The sequence below is a fragment of the Nomascus leucogenys genome, chromosome 7b (genome assembly GCF_006542625.1).
Source record: "Nomascus leucogenys isolate Asia chromosome 7b, Asia_NLE_v1, whole genome shotgun sequence".
NCBI classification, from domain to species: domain Eukaryota; kingdom Metazoa; phylum Chordata; class Mammalia; order Primates; family Hylobatidae; genus Nomascus; species Nomascus leucogenys.
Genome location: NC_044387.1, coordinates 85,645,991 through 85,662,287, shown reverse-complemented (window position 1 = coordinate 85,662,287; position 16,297 = coordinate 85,645,991). Strand labels below are relative to the sequence as shown.

The 16,297-nt window shown below is 38.8% G+C and overlaps 1 protein-coding gene and 1 pseudogene across 2 annotated transcripts in view; both read right to left on the bottom strand.

Moving 5' to 3' along the window:
* The window catches only part of KLHL2 (kelch like family member 2), a 115,051-nt gene that overhangs the window by 63,132 nt on the left and 35,622 nt on the right, over nt 1-16,297 (bottom strand). The window lies entirely within an intron of this gene.
* LOC115836215 lies at nt 7,030-7,208 on the bottom strand (annotated as a pseudogene).

Below are 16,297 nucleotides of genomic sequence, written 5' to 3'. Positions count from 1 at the left end.
CATCAGGCACTGTGCTAAGCACTTGTCAGACAACAATATCTCATTATTTCCATCATACACAAGTGAATACAGAGGGTGGGAGAAGTTGGGTAACTTGCTAAAGGTCACACACCTGGTATTGGGCAGGCCAAGCCTGCTATGAGAGCAGTACTAACCAAAATGTGCATAATGATTTTAGATGACATACAGATAAACTTCTTGCATTAATAGTTAAGAATATAGGTTCAGGGCAGGCTTGGTGGCTCACACTTGTAATCCTAGCACTTTGGGAGGCTAAGGTGGGCAGATCATTTGAGGTCAGGAGTAGGAGTTGAAGACCAGCCTGGCCAACATAGCGAAACCTTGTTTCTACTAAAAACACAAAAATTAGCTGGGCATGGTGGTGTGCACCTGTAATCCCAGCTACTTGAGAGGCTGAGGAAGGAGAATCACTTGAACCCGGGAGGCGGAGTTTGCAGTGAGCCAAGACAGCACCACTGTACTCCAGCCTGGGTGACACAGTGAGACTCCATCTCAAAGAAAAAAAAAAAAAGAATATAGGTTCATAGTTAGAAATATATTTTTTAAAGTTATTTTCCATTTATTTCAATAATACGATAATATAAACATTCCTTCTAAAGTAAACTTATTTAAGCAAAAATTGACTCACTGTAGAGAAAAACATTAAAAATTTAACAGCATCAGCACTTGTAGAATATAGCAAAATCTTGAAGCTGGCCCACAAATGATTACAAGTGATCAGAATTTGGAAAACCCTGATTTAGGAGATCAGATTTAATATTCTAATCTTTCAATATCTAATATAATGCTGATCCCGTGATTTTACATATCACTGAAAAAGAAGAATGTGCTTTAATCTGGAGCTATCATAATCCCATGGCTTACTTTCTACTGAAGTGCATAAATTGTACTACTGGTAACAAATGTGAGAAACACCTAGCAATGTAAAGAGCTGATTTCTTAATTTGCTATTTAGGTCACAAAAATATCTTGGGCATTGTAACTAAAAGGTCCAATGAATAAATTTATGTCTTTGAAACTTATTTTCTGAGCTCTCTGAAGCAAAGGAGCAGTTGAACAGTGCTGCTTCTCCTATGAAGTAGAATTACATTGATACAATAAACCCCCAGCCACCATCAAATGGAAATTTCCATCTAGTGCGGAGTTGCACTAGTGTTAACCCTGAGATTGATTAAAAATAACCCCAAGGCACTCTATGATCCTGAAGTACATTCCAAAACATCAAAGATGGAGCAATTATAATTTGATATATATTTTGAATGTTAATAATATTTCCTAAGAATCTAAGAGGGATTAAATTCCATATAGTGTATATACGGAGGGAAGGCCACACTCCAAAAGCCAAAATATCTCTCTTGAGTACATCTGCCTCTAGGAAAAATGTAAAGCAGATAGTGAATGTAAAGAGGCCCTCGCCCCTCCTTCCTACATCCTTCTCCTTTAGTTCTATTCCATCAACCCAACCCTGAGTCTCTTCACTCTCAGTTTATCTGTGTGCCATCTAAAATCATGAGAATCCTGGTGTTCTCACCATGGGCTCAGTCCCTTTCAAGTCACTACTAACAGCACTGCTTCATTTCATTTGCTTCACAGCACCTACTGCTGTCAGCGCTGATGTTATGTATTTGTTCCCATGTTTACTGTCTTCCTGCAAAGAAATGTAAGCTCTGTGGCAGTAGGATCACGTCTGTTACCCGCTGCCACATCCTCAGGTCTTAGAATGTGTACCTCATAAATGAATCAACCTGAACATAATTTTATGACTCCCATGTGTATTTGTATTTTAAGAGATACAATTCTGCATGTCCTTTGAGACAAAATTACAAACTGTTTCTAGGAATGTATATGTACCAGACACTTCTTGTATCCTACTACAAATCCTTGAGGCCTTACTTCTTGCCCAAGCCACCACTGCAGCAACCAGGCCCAAGCATGCTTTGACCACCTTTCTGAAGATGTAATGTAACAGGGCCTCACTCCAGCCCCTGGCCATACCTCTCTCTGGCTTCCTATCCTAGGACTTCAGTGATGCACTGGGCTCATACCCACACAGTCTGGAAGCATGAGGGAAATAATGCTGTGGGACCACCCTTGACTAGTGGAGAATGGATCAAAGGAAGATAAATACTTCCCCCTGGTATTCTCCTAGAAGACAGTTCTGAGACATATTTCATAAGGCTTTCAAAGGTCCTGTCACATGTAGCTATGGCCAGATCTGTACTGCACCTACGAACCGGTTTTCCCTCCTTTCCAGCTCAAGTCCTCCATTCACTCACTGTGGCTCCTTGGGATCACTTCCCAAATAAATGAACTACACATAAGCCTTGCTTGCAGAAGGACCCCAAGCTATTATATTACACAATGGAACAAACTGTGAATGTGAATATACTTAGCTATAGAACTATTAATTATAGTGCTGTTTAAATTATAAAAAATTGAGAAGAACTTAAATGTCCAATAACAAGAGAAAAATGAAGTCAATTCTATAATATCAATGAAATTGAATATTTTGCAGCTCTTAAAAGAGATATAGTAGACAAATATTTAATGACTTGGAAAAATGTTTCTAATACATTTAGTATAAAAAGCTAGTTTCTAAAAGAATCTACAGTATGACCCCTTTTTTGGGTAAACACATGTGTACATAACAACAGACAGTACTAGAGGGCTATACCACAATTGTTAATACGGTTTATCTCTGGTTAGTGTGATATGAACATTTCCTATTTATTTTTACATATTTGTTAAATTTTATGTATTTGTTAAGTGGTGCATTTTCTATGTACCATTTAAATGGTCAAATATTATTTAAAAGAAAGTCAGGGAGAAGCAAGTAAAGGAATGTCTTTCTGGATCTCTACAATGCTAGTAAATATAACAAGGGTTAAGGGGAGCTATATACGGACTGTGGCTTCTCCGGGAAATATTACCCACCACTCACTAGAGATTGCCTCACTTTGGCGTGTTGAAAGGCCTTTGGAGTCTGAGAGGCCTTTGATCATCAAGCCAGTGTTTTGTAGAGCAGTAACCAGGCTCTACACGTTACTCTTCCTGTTCGGTGAACAGCAACAGTTTTAAGTGTTTGGAGAAACATGAAGTAGAAGGACATAGCCCCTGATTAAATAAATCTAACTTAAAATGTTGTCATTTTGAAAAATAGGGGAAAAAAAAGTTGTATTTGTATATGTTGATTTGCAACCAATGGAGACAAATAAAAGGCTGCACATTTTTTACTGTGGAGATGCTGTCTGCAATGAACAAAGAAACCAGGGGGGAGAAGCCACCACTGATTAGTGAAGACACTGTAGAGCATCAGAAATGGAAGACACCCAAGCCAAACAATTAGCATCCGTGTGACACTCTCACACCAGCTGCACATTTTAAAGTAAGATGCTTTCATCCTACTTCACATTGTTTGACAAGCCAAATTACATATAAGATGTTTCGCTTAGACAAGTATACTCCTCCTGCTTGGCTATTAGGATCTGTAGTTTATTTTCAGCTTGGGCATTTATTCCATAGGGGGAAATAATTTATGTAGTATGTCTTTTAAATCCTGTGCCATTAGCAGTTTGTTTATTAGGAAGAGACTACCAAAGGGTCCGACTGCTCCATATATATAACTTCTAGATATCTAAGAAAACATGCAAGCATGAAAAGACAGCTTTTGTTGTTGCTGTTGTTTTTGACTAGGCTAGCCGTAGCTATCTTGCAAGGTGGAGCTTGGGGAGGAGTGTGGGGAGAAGGCAGGCAAGGGGGACGTGTTTAGAAGATGAAACGCTTAGTGACAAGAAAGGCAGATCTGGGTGGAGAGTCATGGTTGGATGCACATAGCAGAGGGCTGGGTTTTGCGGCCAAGGCGTAGGGTTTTGAGATGTAGAAGTATGAATAAGGAGATGGCAGGATACCAAGGACAAACATTTCCTATGTCAAAACTCTGCACCGGGCCAGCCCCCTACATCCCAGAAAGAGGAAGGAAACTTTCTTCCTCCTTCTTTCCTGTACCCCACATGCAACCTCGCCTGCCTCCTCCCAACACTCCACCCCTAGGAATAGGTATGTCCCACAGAGTTTAAAAAAACAAAAACAACAACCTCCCCCCACCAAAAAAACTGTCTTATTAGCTCATATGAATGGCTAATAACACAAGATCTTCCAGAATAAATCCCTTCTAGGGGTTTTTAACATTTTAAGAGAGGTTGACTCTTAAGCAGACTACAACTGCAATTGGTGGAATCTCCAATGTTATAATTAATGAAGTAGAAAAGCAAAGGTAGTATGGAGAGAAGAAAGTTGGGGGCAAAGTAGCCTCAGGCAGACTGAAAGCCATCTCTCCTAAACTATCCTTTTTCCAGTTGCTACCTCTACTACTTTTAACTCAAGGTTTTTCTTAAAAGTCCAACTTATTTGACAGTGGCTCAAATGGATAATGAAGACACCACCTACCTTTCAGGGTTGTTGAAAAATTAAATGTCAGTCAACCATTTAACACAATGCATGGCAATGACCATGTAGCACATCAACTGTGACTCAGGGCTTTTTTTCTTGGATTGAACATTCTACCCCATGAGAATGGAACAGCAAGATTTACTCTCTCCCGCATAAGATGATGTTTTATCCCAGATCATTCACAGTATAGGTAGCTTCCTTTTTTGATAAAATATTCTCAACATAAAAGATGTAATCAGGGAAAATTTGCAAAAGAAGAAACATAGCATACAAAAATGAGAAATGTATTTGATGCCTCATTAGTTATCAAATAAATATAGAACCATGAGAGTGCATTTTATAACAATACAAAATGTTTTTAGTTTTCTTTCTAGCACCTCCCAATTCAAACAACAAAATGTTTCCAGACAATATATATTCAAACTAAAGTACAGTAAGCCTTGGCCCTTAGCATATTTTTGCTGTCACTGTAAACTAATCAACTCTCTTAGAAAACAAATAAGGAACATTGATCAACAGACACCAAAAAATATAAACGTTTAAAACATTTGACCCTAAAATTATGTTTCTGAAGATCCACCTTGAGAAAAAATTTCAAAAAATGGAATAAGATACGTAAATGACTTTTACTTTAGCATTACTTATGAGAGTAGAAAAAAAACCAGAACCAACTAAAGATCTAACAATATGGCAACAATTAAGTAAAATATGATAAATCCACATGATGAAATGTTATAATCAGTAATAATAAAGACTAATAATGGCTTTAAAAATAACTAACATTTCTAAAGTATTTGCTGTAACAAACAATCCTATTATAAAACTAAATGGACTTGGCACACAGCTTTAACCTATCATCATATTAGAACAACTTAATGGACAACAAGCTCCTCTGATGTTGACACAAACAGAACGAACTAGTGAACGCTTCCACACCAAGTATTTTTAACACATAGTGGACAGAGTAAAGAAAGTGTTCTACTGATTTTTTAATGACAGCTTGGCTCCTGCCCTCGCATCCATCCTTCACTCCTACAGCTGGCAGCACTGGATCTGGATCCCATCCTGTCTCTAGTCAGAGAAGACACATGTCCATTAACATGCTAAACTGTAATAAACCCTTACAATGCAATACTCATCAATAAACAGGGACGACTACTGAAATACACAACAGCATAGATGACTCTCACAAATATGTTATGAGGAAGAAGTCAGCCTTAAAAGAAATACATTCTGTATGATTCTATTTATATGAAGTTCAAGAACAGGGAAAACTAATCTATTATAATAGAAATCACATCAGTGGTTGCCTGGAAAGGGAGTGGGAGATTTATTGGGAAGACACCTGAGGTTATAAATGCTCAGTACCTTCATTTGGGTGTGGATTGATAGATGTGTACATTTGTTATAACTTAGCAAACTGTACAGTTAAGATCTACGGTATGTAAATTATATCCCACTAGGGGAAAAACAATCAAGTACAGTCAACCCTCCATGGGATTCAACCAACCTCAGATCAAAAATATTCAGGAAAAATAGTGCATCTGTACTGATTATGTACAAACTTTTTTCCTGTCATTATGCCCTAAACCATACCATATTAATGATTATTTACACAGCATTTACATTGTATTAGGTATTGCACATAAACTAGAGATGATTTAAAGTATACAGGAGGGGCCGAGCATAGTGCCTTACATCTGTAATCCCAGCACTTTGGGAGGCTGAGGCGGGTGGATCACCTGAGGTCAGGAGTTTGAGACCAGCCTGGCCAACATGGTGAAACCTGTATCTACTAAAAATACAAAAAGTAGGCCGGGCGCGGTGGCTCACGCTTGTAATCCCAGCACTTTGGGAGGCCGAGGCAGGTGATCACGAGGTCAGGAGATCGAGACCACGGTGAGACCACGGTGAAACCCCGTCTCTACTAAAAATACAAAAAATTAGCCGGGTGTGGTGGCGGGAGCCTGTAGTCCCAGCTACTCGGAGAGGCTGAGGCAGGAGAATGGCGTGAACCCGGGAGGCGGAGCTTGCAGTGAGCCGAGATTGCGCCACTGCACTCCGGCCTGGGCGACAGAGCGAGACTCTGTCTCAAAAAAAAAAAAAAATAATACAAAAAGTAGTCAGGCATGGTGGCGGGTGCCTGTAATCCCAACTACTCAGGAGGCTGGGGCAAGAGAATTGCCTGAACCCAGGAGGAGGCAGAGGTTGCAGTGAGCCGAGATCGCGCCACTGCATTCCAGCCTGGGCAACAGAGCGAGACTCCGTCTCAAAAAAAATAAAAAATAAAAAAGTATACAGGAGGATGTGCATGCGTTATATGCAAATATTAATACTATGTATGCCACTTTAAGTCAGGGACTAGAGCATGCTTAGATTTTGGTACCCAAGGGAAGTTATGGAACCAACCTCCCACTGAGGGACAACTGTACCTTAAATCCATACTAATAGATTAACCAGAGGTCAACAGACAGCATTTATAAGCCATGAAATAAATTTTCAAATAGAAAATAATAATCCTACCTGACAGAATCCAAAATAAGAGGCAACCCCACAAAAATGCATTTACATGACCAAATTGCTACACTAGCATTGATAAACTTATTTTAAAGCAGTAGCTTGTGCATCCGTGTCAGTGATATAGCTATATTCTATTTTCACAAGAAATAGTTTTCAATTAGCAATAATCATGCCCCAGATAAACTTCATTGGCTACGATACTGCCACTGTACAAAGCTAGAAATAAAGTTTTCATAAATTATATAGCCTAAGAAAAGGCACAATATACTTAAAGCAGATTATCAGAAGCACATTAATTTTACTAACCTAACAATGAGATTAAGACATTAAGGTCCAAGAGGTAATATTTTTAAGACTATATGTCAATAATGCTAGGGTTTATAAAACCTTTGGCTGGTGTCAAACCAAACATGCCAGAACCACATATAATTTAACAACTCTAGACGGTGACCACCTGGACTGGATTGGAAAGGCATACCCTGAACACTGGCAACTAGCCTGATACAAATGTGCTATCCCACACACAGGCTCCATACCTAAACAACATCACAAATCAAGAAAAAGAAATCCACTTTGAACTGGATTTATTTCTAATAAGGACTTTGATTTGTTTCTATTTTTCTTGTTCTAGTTCAAATTACAAAGATGCTGTTATAACATGCTAAATCATAATCAAGATGGAGTCATTTTTTGTTCATCAAGATAAATGCTTTTATGTACCACATGAAACTACTTAAAACATGAATCTCAAAATGATTCAGCTGTGGAGACATCTTCAAGGACCATATATTTTAATAATACAAAGCCACAAGTAACTCAATTACTAACGCTTCTAGAGTACCTAGCCTTGCTCCGAACAATAAATTTTTTTAAAACCACTTTGAGTTTCATATCCATCTGGTTTTATAAGATGCTCTTATACTAAGGTTTCTAGGTTTTCTCAAACTAGCTGACCTCAATGGCCTTTCCATATTAAATTTTAAATATGACTTTTTAATTCTGTATTCTTATATTGAATAAAAATAATTTAACTAGAATGGAGAATGGATGTTCTAGTTGGTCTAATGTTTTGATTAAAACTATGAGGATTACCAAATTCAGACTTAAAATATAATAAAATACAATTAACATCAAAGCTCAAATGGTAAATAATTTAAATTTTTATGCCTCTGGATAATAATAAATTAGTACTAACCAGGTAAAGTGATAAAATATCAAGGTAACTGATTTCTGGGTGCTAGAATGTCAGATAAAATTCATTACAATGATATAAGTACCCATGGTTATATCATAAACAACCACTAATCCTGAAGGTTTGATTCAGGAATTTATGTATTTTTTTTTTTAAGTTTTAACCTGTGTTTTCCAAGCACATCATCTGCCAAACCCTTTTACTCACAAAGGACTTCTATCTCATAAGAGAAAGAAAACAGAAATGGAAAAGCAATAAGCCCTCCATAGACACTGCTGGGAGATACATAACTTTTTCTCTAACCACTACATGTCAAACCAATGGAACAGGTGATTCTAAATCAAAGATTTAGCATGGTACTACAATCACCCAAGTGTGGACTCCATGCCAACTCAAATGCACAAGAGGGAGAGAACTCTATAGCAAATTAGGGACATTTTTTATATGACCTGATTCAGAATATAAAGAGGGAAGGAAAAGTCATATGAGCTATTTTCTACCCAGTGATCCCAAATAATTTTAATGAGTTATTCTTTTTCTTGGTCTTAAGTCTTTTTATTCCTGCCCATCTCTTATTTCTGCTCAACACTTATAGAGCATTTAGATATTTTTGCAAGCTTTAACTGGTATATTTTTACACCATTTCAATGCAGTGGCAAAGCACTGTTGGCCTCATTTAATAGCTGAGAAACAGAAAGATTAATATCTTACTCAAGGCCCTTCTTGAAGTCAGTAATAAATTCAAGATTTGAGCTCTGAATTTTAGTACGATAATTAGCCAAAGTCCACTGGGCCATGAAGTTTACTAGCAGAAACCCAACCTAAGGGTTCCTTACTATTTTCTGAGTTGTTCCACATTAATGTAAATGTGCAGCATTATATGTGTAATTCAAATGATTTTACCTTGAGGATTTATTAACAACATTTTAAAAAACTGCTCAGTAGATGTTTCTGTTCACCTTGAATGAAGATGAACTTTCTACAGAACTCCTTGCTACTTGGCAACTTCTAGATGTGTGGCTACGAATGAAGCATGGTCATCCGCTCAAAATGGGTGGAGGGCAGTGTTGGAGGAGCAGATCTGGAACATGACTGTAACAAAGCTCAAAACATAATCAAATATATAGTGATAGTCTCTGTCTGAACAAACTATTTTTTTTTTTGAGATGGAGTCTTGCTCTGTTGCCTAGGCTGGAGTGCAGTGGAGTGATCTCGGCTTGCTGCAAGCTCTGCCTCCTGGGTTCATGCCATTCTCCTGCCTCAGCCTCCCTAGTAGCTGGGACTACAGGAACCCGCCACCACACCCGGCTAATGTTTTGTATTTTTAGTAGAGACGGGGTTTCACCGTGTTAGCCAGGATGGTCTCAATCTCCTGACCTCGTGATCCACCCACCTTGGCCTCCCAAAGTGCTGGGATTACAGGCGTGAGCCACCGTACCTGGCCAGAAGAAACTATTTTTAACATGAGGTTTAAAATGGTCCACATTATTAAATCTCCACAAGGAGATGAATAAGAATTAAAAATACCAGGGCACCTGCCCTCTAGTTGAGAATCTCTGTGTCAATGAACCACTGTGTCTGCTGGAGTTTGGCACATCCTCAAGTGCTTGGGGACAGAAAAAGACAACTACCAGATAACAAAAAAATTCAGAAATGGGTTATCCAAAGAGCAATTATTTGTCAGAGTTTTCCCAGTACCATGAAAGATAGGGAGACACTGGATTTCACAGTATGTAATCAATACTCAAATCACTAGAAAGGTATATTTTGCAGTGGGATGCCAGTTTAGTAGGACTTTCCATTATCCCTTTGAAGTAAATTCCCTTTCCTTGTGATTCCCTGCTCACCAAATGAGGCTCTGATTACTAATTCTATCACTTAGGTATCTAGATCCTGAGAATGATGCACACCGGATAATGTAAACACAGTCCCTAGAAACACCTGTTACCCCACTGAAAATTCATGTTCTACATGAATTCATGTATTAGTGTTCTGATTTTGGCTAGTCTGAGCTATTTCCCAAAAGTCTGATCAATTCTGAAGGAGCTAACAAAATAGTTTCTAGACCTGCAAAGCCAAGAAATAGACTGGGCAAGTGATGTCTAACCCCCACTGTGACGTCACCTTCATTGCTCACCATCTCAAGCAGGTCCATCTGAATCTCTGTGCCCTGTTCCAGGAGCTGCACCACGAGCCAGCATAGAAAACAAAGTATACTTTCTGGATTACCAGTGAGTACCTATGTCTTCCTGATATCTAAGCAGTCAACATCTATTAGTCATCTATTGGGCATTTCCATGCTAAAGAATACAGTCTAGAAAAATAAAATATATACACAAATAACATAAAAATCACTGTATTTATGCATAATCAATAACATATATTCAGTCACATCTCTACTATTTATGGATCTTTTCTCTCCCACACTCCAAGTAACTTACAGCTGAATTTTCCAATTCTTTTGACCACACTGCATAGTAAGACTTTTTACCTCACAACCTAGAACTCAAAGTTTCACAAAACATGCAGACTTGCTAGGATCTGCTATTTTCTTCTGAAACAGACCTTACGCTTGAACAGCATTTCCTACTCTTGTCTCTAATTTTTCTTTTAAGTGCTAATAACGACCTACTAAGTTTATTTCTTGACCCATTAGTTGATCGTCATCCACACCTGAAAAACAAAAATGCTGCTTTAAGGCCTGGAGATGCAGCTCCCCATTGCTACTTCCTTTCTCCTTTCTCCAAAAACCCCTGCTCCTTGGAAGCACATGTCTGCTCACCTTCCTCATTGGGACTATCTAACAACACCTCAGTCACTCCTACTCATTTACAGATGATTTTTTTTACTTGGCCAACTTCGCCTAATATACTAAGATGGAACAGGTGGTTCTAAATCAAAGATTAAGTATGGTACTACAATCACCCCAGAGTGTTGTCGTCACGCTAACTCAAACACACGAGAGAGAGAACTTTTTAAAACCTAAATCACCATTCTCTCCACTACAACTTCTGACAATTTTTGATGACATAAACATCCAAATAGAACATCTCAGTTTCCTGAGTTCCAACTACCACTTCCTCCTCCACTCTTTCTCAACTACGCACTCATGTAGTCTTGTTCTAGACTTTCTTATCCCAGAATAATTTTTAAAACATGGTGTAGAGCCAATCACCCAGCCAACCTCAGCCTGGATTAGTTGATCCTCAGCCAACCTGCAAATCCATAAGAATAAATGATTTTTTATTAAGCCACTGAGTTTCGGCATACTTTGTTTTGTGGCATTTTTGTGGCAATAGCTATCTAACACATTCATCATCTCTATACTAAGTATAAGTGGTTTAACATGGCTGAAGAAAATCACGCAACCATTCTACCTGATATTTATGACTGCAAATCTCAAATGAGCTCCCAATATGGCCTGACAATTCGACTACACTTCACTAGTAAATTCACCTACATCCTTTGCAAGACAATGATTTATCATCTTTAGTTCAAATCTCTAGCATCCCTTTTCCTCATCTTCCTTTTGGCTGATTACTTGCCACAGCCTTTATAATTATATGCAAGCTGATAAAATACCTACCTTTCCACCATCCAAGCCACTAACTTGTATCTGACAACACAGTCTGCCTTCTCTCTGGTTAACAGAGAAGTCTTCCTGCTCCCATCTAAGGTAAACCCCTTCATTTTGTTTTAGATGCCAACCTCTCTCACTTTTGCAATTATACCCTTTGTTTCTTTCTCCCCTTTATCACATCAACTTTTGCTTTTCTACTAGGTTATTCTAATTAACATAAAAACTTGCTTTAAAATATTACCCATCAAAAAACAAAACAAAACAAACAAACAAAAAAACACCCTTAAACTCATCATCCCCTTCAGCCAGCACATTCTCTCCCCTTTCATAGCAAAAGGCATCGAAAGAACTTTCGGTACTCTCTGAGTCCACTTATTCTTAGTCCACTCCAAACCAGTTTTCATTCTCACCATCACCTCTAAATAGCTTTTCCCAAGGTCACTAATGACCAGTGTGACCATATAATTTATCATCCACATTGGAACATTTCTGAGTAAAATAAACACTAATCAGACAAGACACCAGATTAACAGGCATAAAATAGGACTGTCTCAGGCAAATGAATGTAATGACATCTACACTGATATGGCTCAATTCACTTTCTTGACCTATCAAGAACATCTGACACAGCCAAACACTGTCTCCTTGAAGCACTTTCTTCTCTAGAACTAGCATCCTGTGACACCACATACACCTGCTTTTCCTCCTACATCACCAGTACTCCATCTCCCTCATCTGCTCATCTAAAATCTGGAATGCCCCAGATTATGTCTTTGGCTTGCTTGCTTTCTCTATCTACACTACCTCTTAAAGTGACCTCATCCACTTCAATATGCCACCAATATGCCAAATCTACCTCCCTAACCTGACCCCTTCCCATCACAGAACCAACCTATTCAGCATCTCCACTTGTAAGTCCAACTGGTAAAAGTTAACATAACCAAAATAGAACCATTAATTCCCACCATCCCGAAAATATGTCCCCATCCCATGTCTTCACCATCTCAGACAATAGCACTATAATCCACCCAGTTGCTCAGGCCAAAAACGCAGGAGCCATTCTTGATCATTCTCCTTCCTCCATCCGTCATGCAAATCCATTAGTAAATTCCATTGGCCCTACCTCCAAATATCCCCCAAATCTATTGTTCACCATCTCACGCCAACAACCCAGGCCCAAGCCACTAGTCTCTCACTTAGCCTACCCCAACAGGTATCTAAAGGGCCTCCAACTTCTTCTACTGCCCCCACAGCCCATCCTCCACCTAGCAGATGGGAAAGGGGAACAATCTGTCTAAAACATGAATTCCCTGCCCAAACTACAACTGGAACAAAATCAAACCTCCTTATCATAGTCTACAAACCTACTTTGGCCCTATTTACCTTTCTAATCTAATCTCATCTTCCTGCACTCTCTCATCATTTACTCTCCTCAAATAATAATTGTCCTTTTCTTTCTGGCCCATAGAACATGCCAAACTTATTCACATCTCAGGTCCTTTGCTCTTTCTGCTTGGAATGTTCTCTGCCTTTACTTTTACATCACTCCCTTCTCTTCATTCAAGTCTCTGCTCAAATGACTCCTACCCAGAAAATAATGTAAAATTTACCTGTTTCTCTATCTATGGGTATATTATTTGTCTCGTCCCTACCCCTCCTCTACAATGTAAAGCCTTTCAAGACAGGGACCTTATCTATCCTGCCTGACACCAATGGTTGGAACAGTGTCTGGCATAGAATAGATACCCCATAAATATTTAGTAAACTATTGATTGAAAGATGGAATTCATCAGGATCAATACTGGCAGTGAAAAAAACAGGTAACCTCAACAGCTTAGATATAGGGAAGGGAAAGAGCAAGCCATGTATAAAAAGCAGTAAAGTGGTTCTTCATCCATACCTGATCTGGCCTGATCCAGCTACAGGTCTTAAAAATCTTAGATCTTCACGTGCAGTTCAATTCGGTCCTAAACTAATCCTGACCAATACCACAAAGCTTATTGGGCACCATGTCAGTGTTTACAGTCTGGCGTTAATCTTGCTGCCCTAAACATGATGTGCTCCCCCAAGTACCCTCATGCTTGCCAAGCCACAGCGTGACTCCTAATGCCCCACATAACAAGCCCCAGATCCTGGGTTTGCTGCCCAGTTTCCTATGGGAATGCAGACCCTCCACAATCTCAAACTTACTTGGTTGTGGTCATTACAATTGCCCAGCCCTTACCAAGTCTCTTTCTAGACAAGCCAGAAATATAAGAGCTGTAGGCTTGAGTGTTCACCCAGGGCAGCTCTTCCTGGATAAAGGCACTGCCATCAGCCTAAGAGTATATGCCACCACCACTACCAACACCACAAAAGTCCTGCTGCCAGGATCTCTGCAGCATCTCATTCAGACCTGAATCTGTAACTCACCTCTAAACATTTCAGTTTGGACTGCATGCTACCCTCAGTTTTTTTGTTGTTGTTGTTATTTTGAGATGGAATCTCACTCTGCTGCCCAGGCTGGAGTGCAGTGGTGCGATCTTGGTTTACTGCAACCTCCACCTCCCGGGTTCAAGCGATTCTCCTGCCTCAGCATCACGAGTAGCTGGGACCACAAGTGTGCACCACCATGCCTGGCTAACTTTTGTAATTTTAGTAGAGATGAGGTTTCACCATGTTGGGCAGGCTGGCCTTGAACTCCTGAGCTCAGGTGATCCACCTCCCTTGGCATCCCTCCCAAAGTGCTGGGATTACAGGTGTGAGCCACTGTGCCCAGCCTACCCTCAGTTTCAAAATTATTTTTTGAAAATATCAAAAAAAACCACACACACAAACACAAACACAAAAAAAATACTTGTTGAGTGCTTGCTCCGTCAGGTGAGTGCTCCTACGCCTAGCCCTATTCATCTCTGGCTCAAGCTCCAATGCCAACCAGAGGTTAAGCAACTTAGGCAAGGTCACATGGCATTTAAACAGCAAAGCCAAGATCCAAACCCAGTCTAAGTATAGACTCTATTCATTACGCTTTGTTCCCTGTTCATTTTTTTTGTTTGTTTGTTTGTTTTTTTGTAGCACCAGGACCGAGTACTTATCAGATATTCCATCAATGACTGTTTAACTGATAGGGTATCAAATATTTTTAAGACAGATTTTTAAAACAAATCTCCACCTAATGAGAATTTCATTTCAATGTTTACCCACACAATATAGAAATACACAAAGCAAAAGCACTCTTCACCAAAATCCACTTTACCTACTCACCTGATGAAACAACTCTCTCCATGCCCTCAGTAAGTACACTCTACTGTGCTTGCACACGTCTGTTCCTCCAGCTGGGATGCATTTTACCAACTCATACATGTTGGATTTGCTCCCACATCTGTTTATGACACTTGCACTTATTGAAATTACACAATTTAAGTAAATGAATTCAATGAAATGTGAATGTAAAAAGAGCTCTTTCTATGAAAACTAAGTTGGCTGCTTTGAAGTGGCTTGATCAATGTGTTACTGGAAAAAAAATAAATGTTTTCAATCCAATTAGACATGGGAGGAATGAAAGAGAAACTGTGTAATTCAAAGAAGATTTTGCGTTGAGATTTCAAGTGTCTCAGTTCTTGCTGCACTTAAAGAAAAAAGCCTGGAAATTATAGTTGGTGCATGATTATGGTGTGGTTTGTGCAAAAAAGGACATGTGGCTCTCGAAACAGCTGACCATACTTAGTTTTACAAACAAAGATTGGAATACAATTGTAAACTTACATGTTTGAGGTTAAAATATTGAGGGTACACATGTATTCTGTTTTGGTGACTTCTCTACTTTGGCAGGCTTTTTATTGATTAAGCCAACTTAAAGCTTTTTCAACTATATCAACAGGCCTGGTACCATGTAACAAGCCCCTCCACGTGATGTCCTCCTTTTGGGAACATGCAGAGTAAAACACTATCTATACAGCATACTCCTAGCAGTTCTGGTTTGAAGCAAAACAATAACAACCTGCCCTATACCACTAATCAAATGGACACACTATGTTGAATTTTCTACTATACTGAGACTGTGTTAAACATCTAGTCTGTTTATTACCAATAATTGATTTTGGATGTCCCTTGAAAAACTCTCATTTAAATTTTGTTTCATTTCTAAAGAGATAGAAAGTTTCTGTCTCAAATAAGTCCAATTCATCCAACATATGTTTCATGAACTTTTTAAAACCCATCCATTCAAAATTATCAGACGTTTCTCAAATTCTTCTAGATGATAACAGTTCTAATATAGAAAATATCTGTAGATGAGTACTTATAATATTAATTTAGGAATGAGAGCATTTACTTTCATGGGCACTGTTTATTAACAGCATTACCTTTGTTTTTAACACTTACATCAAGTGAAAAACTCTTACCTACTTTTAGGAAGCCAAAACAAATAACCAAAGGCAGAGAAGTCAAACTCATGTAACAAAACTACAAATTTAGCAATGAAGTAAATGCTTTAAGAAGTTCAAGATCCTTTAGGATTCTCCAAAAGTGTTAATTAACACATCTAATGACATAGC